We start from the raw sequence: 4,940 nt of genomic DNA on the forward strand, positions 1-4,940 counted from the left end.
GAGCCAAAGAAGGACACTACATAATGATCAAGGGATCAATCCAAGAAAAAGATATAACAATTGTAAATATTTATGCACCCAACATAGGAGCACCTCAATACATAAGGCAAATGCTAACAGCCATAGAAGGGGAAATCGACAGTAACACAATCATAGTAGGGGACTTTAACACCCCACTTTCACCAATGGACAGATCATCCCAAATGAAAATAAATAAGGAAACACAAGCTTTAAATGATACATTAAACAAGATGGACTTAATTGACATTTATAGGACATTCCATCCAAAAACAACAGAATACACTTTCTTCTCAAGTGCTTATGGAACATTCTCCAGGATAGATCATATCTTGGGTCACAGATCAAGCCTTGGTAAATTTAAGAAGATTGAAATCGTATCAAGTATCTTTTCGGACCACAACACTATGAAACTAGATATCAATTACAGGAAAAAATCTGTAAAAAATACAAACACATGGAGGCTAAACAATACATTACTAAATAACCAAGAGATCACTGAATAAATCAAAGAGTAAATAAACAAATAAGTGGAAACAAATGACAATGAAAACATGATGACCCAAAACCTGTGGGATGCAGCAAAAGCAGTTCTAAGAGGGAAGTTTGTAGCAATACAGTCCTACCTCAAGTAACAAGAAACATCTCAAATAAGCAACCTGATCTTACACCTAAAGCAATTACAGAAAGAAAAACAAAAGAAAACCCCAACGTTAGTAGAAGGAAAGAAATCATAAAGATCAGATCAGAAATGAAGGAAACAATAACAAAGATCAATAAAACTAAAAGCTGGTTCTTTGAGAAGATAAACAAAATTGATAAACCATTAACCAGACTCATCAAGAAAAAAAGGGAGAAGACTCAAATCAATAGAATTAAAATGAAAAAGGAGAAGTAACAACTGACACTGCAGAAATACAAAGGATCATGAGAGATTACTACAAACAACTCTATGCCAATAAAATGGACAACCTGGAAGAAATGGACAAATTCTTAGAAAAGCACAACCTTCTGAGACTGAACCGGGAAGAAGTAGAAAATATAACAGACCAATCACAAGCACTGAAATGGAAACTGTGATTAAAAATCTTCCAAGAAGCAAAAGCCCAGGACCAGATGGCTTCACAGGTGAATTCTATGAAACATTTAGAGAAGAGCTAACATCTATCTTTGTCAAACTCTTGCAAAATATAGCAGAGGGAGGAACACTCCCAAGCTCATTCTACGAGGCCACCATCACTCTGATACCAAAACCAGACAAAGATGTCACAAAGAAAGAAAACTACAGGCCAATATCACTGATGAACATAGATGTAAAAATACTCAACAAAATACTAGCAAACAGAATGCGAGGTTCCTTAAAAAACTAAAAATATCACTACCATACGACCCAGCAGTCCCACTGCTGGGCATGTACCCTGAGAAAACCATAATTCAAAAAGAGTCATGTACCACAATGTTCATTGTGGCACTATTTACAATAGCCAGGATATGGAAGCAACCTAAGTGTCCATCAACAGAGGAATAGATAAAGAAGATGTGGCCCATCTATACAATGGAATATTAGCCATAAAAAGAAATGAAATTGAGTTATTTGTAGTGAGGTGGATGGACCTAGAGACTGTCATACAGAGTGAAGTAAGTCAGAGAAAAACAAATACCGTATGCTAACATATATATATGGAATCTAAAAAAAAAAATGGTTCTGACGAACATAGAGGCAGGACAGGAATACAGATGCAGACGTACAGAATGGACTTGACACAGGGAGGGGGAAGGGTAAGCTGGGACGAAGTGAGAGAGTGGCGTGGAAATACATACACTACCAAATGGAAAATAAATAGCTAGTAGGAAGCGGCCACATAGCACAGGGAGATCAGCTTGGTGCCTTGTGTCCACCTAGAGGGGTAGGATAGGGAGGGTGGGAGGGAGACGCAAGAGGGAGAGATATGGGGATATATGTATATATATGGCTGATTCACTTTGTTATACAGCAGCAACTAACACAACATTGTAAAGCAATTATACTCCAATAAAGATGTTAAAAAATTTTCTGGTTTTATTGAGATACAATTGACATACATCACTGTAAAAATGTAAGGTTTACAGCATAATGGTTTGACTTACATGTATTGTGAAATGGTTCTGCAGTAAGTTTAGTTAGCATCCATCATCTCACATAAATACAATAAAAAAAATAAAGCAAGAAAATGTTTTTTCTTGTGGTGAGGTCTTTTAGGATTTACTGTCTTAGCAACTTTCATATATGACAAATAGCAGTGTTAACGGTAGTCATCATGCTGTACATTGCATCCCTAATACTTCTTTATCTTGTAACGGGAAGTTTATACCTTTGAACCACCTTTCTCCAATCCCCCTATCCCTGCGTCCAGCCTCTGGTAACCACAAATCTGATCTCTTTTTCTATGCGTTTGGTTGGGATTTTTTGGTTACTGTGTTTTCGTTTTGGTTTGTTTTCAGAGTCCACAGATAAGTGAGGTCGTACAGTATTTGTCTTTCTCTGTCTGACTTATTTCATTAAACATAATATCCTCGAGGTCAATTCATGTTGTCTCAAATGGCAAGATTTCCTTGTTTTTTTTTTATGGCTGAATAATATTCCTTTGCATACATATATATATATACCACAACTTCTTTATCCATTCATCTGTCAGTGGACACTTAGGTTGTTTTCGTGTCTTGACTGTTGTACATAATGCTGCAGTGAACATGGGGTGCAGATAGCTTTTCAAGTTAGTGTTTTCATTTTCTTTGGATAAATACCTAGGAGTGGAATTGCTGGATTATATGGTAACTCTATTTTTAATTTTTGAGCATCCCCCATACTGTTTTCCATAGTGGCTGGTAAGGAGACAGAGAGGAACATGAGAGACCTTGGAAGATGGCCAAATCAAAAATTAACTTCTACTACACATGGAATATTTCACTGTGGACAGTAGGTGCACACTGAAAGTGAAGGAAGATTCTCTGAGAGAAATGAAGCTTTGTACCCATCCGTGTGGTTACAGGGAGTATAGTTCCCTAGGGGACATCCTAAATGCTCGGGTATCCAGTGAACTAGCTGGTAATGCTGACTGTATGAGCCACTGAACTCACAAACAGCAATGTAATACATGACATCTATTCACAAACCAGAAATAATTCTGTGAATTGTCAAATATGTTAGCTTATGTTATAAAAACTAGAAATCTTAGCATTAAGTATCACTTAGGATACATTTCAGCTGTAGATAACAGAGATGCCCAGCAAATCTTGGTATAAACAAACAGGGATTTATTCTTGTCACTTTGCAAGAAGTGAAGCAAGATGGTTGGTGGTATTGGTTCAGGAATTCTGGGCTGGTGTCTCCAATTCTCTTGGTCTTCTCTTCGTGGTCATAACCTGGCTATGTCAAGATGTGGCAATCAATCAAAGTCCAGATGTGGCACTGAGGAGAAAGTTTATCTTCCCACAACTTTCTCTTATCAGAGACAAAAACTATTTCTCAGAAGCTTCTCTGCTAATCTTGCCTAATATCACTAGGGCAGGTGTTATCAGTCAGTTGTTTCGATTGTTGCTGAACAACCAACCACAGCATCATCTCAGGGACACACAATAACACACATTTACTTCTCTCTCATCAGCCAGGGCAGCTGTTCTATGTGTCTCTCCTTCTTATGAGACCTGGGCTACCCAGGGCATACCTCCTTATGGTAGAAGCTCCTGAGGGGCAAGCCTTGGCTTGGAATTGGTACATTCTTCCTTCTGCCGTATTCTAAGTCCAAAATCAATGCGGCAGGAAAGGATACTTTTCTCAAGGAGGTCATGGGGAAGGAATGAATATTTGCTGAAAGGTAATGTAATCTGCCACAAAAAGTCTGGATTTAGGCCAGCTCCTAGACCAGGGGCTGGGGTGACCTTCCTGGAAGCCAAAGGATATTTATCCAATCTTAAACAAATACGGAGGGCTGCTATCCAGAAAGAAAAAATGTAAATGGCTTTTAGATAGGTTAGGAAACGGTGTCAGCTGTGTCTGCCACAAAGCAAGGGTTTGATCCTGAGGGAATTTTTATAGTTCTATCCACACCTTAAACTATCAAAGTATTCAGAGGTAGTGTGTTTAAACAGATAATTGGCTTTTTCTGCTTCACACCTCCAGGGACAGGAAAGAAGATAAGGAAGGAAACTCATTTATTATGTGTCTAATATATGCCAAAAACAGTGCTAGGAATTTAAGATAGACTATTTAATTTATTCTTCATAATGCTTTGAGATAAATATTATTAAACTAGTTTATGGAAGAAAAAAATGAGGCTCTGAGAACTTGACAGTTTATATATATTATACAAGGTGGAGCCAGGATTTATGCCCAGGTTTGTCTGGCACTAAGGCTATAAAACCTTTCTATTATACCGTGTTGTCTTTTCTACATTTTGTTCCATTTGTTTAGAGCTATTTCTAGAATATTCTATGTGTATTCTCATAGAGGAAACTGAATTATCCTCAAACAAGATAATTCTTTATATGTGTGAAATCGATAATTCTGTCTCTCTAAGTCATTGCCTCTCCAGGTTAAAAGATAGTTCCTCCAATAATTCCTCTTATTACATGTGTAAGCCCTGTAATGGTCCCATTTTTCAGAAGGTCCCTAGGCAGTCAGATGTAGAAGAAAAACTCTTAACCAAAACAATCATGACTCATGGCTGGCTGGCTAATCACAGAAAGGCAATCGAAATAAAAAAATCATCTAAAAATGATACTTACATGTCTTAAACATATATATTCTTAAATTTAAAATATGTAAGTCCATTTTCTAACTTTTTGAGGTAGGGCAAAGCCTTTTATTTTAATACAAGCAGAAATTCTTGGCGGGGGCACTGAAACACTTACGTTTATTTTAAGGAGTACTTGGAACTGTGCAA

This window comes from Physeter macrocephalus, chromosome 13 (genome assembly GCF_002837175.3).
Source record: "Physeter macrocephalus isolate SW-GA chromosome 13, ASM283717v5, whole genome shotgun sequence".
Taxonomy (NCBI): Eukaryota; Metazoa; Chordata; class Mammalia; order Artiodactyla; family Physeteridae; genus Physeter; species Physeter macrocephalus.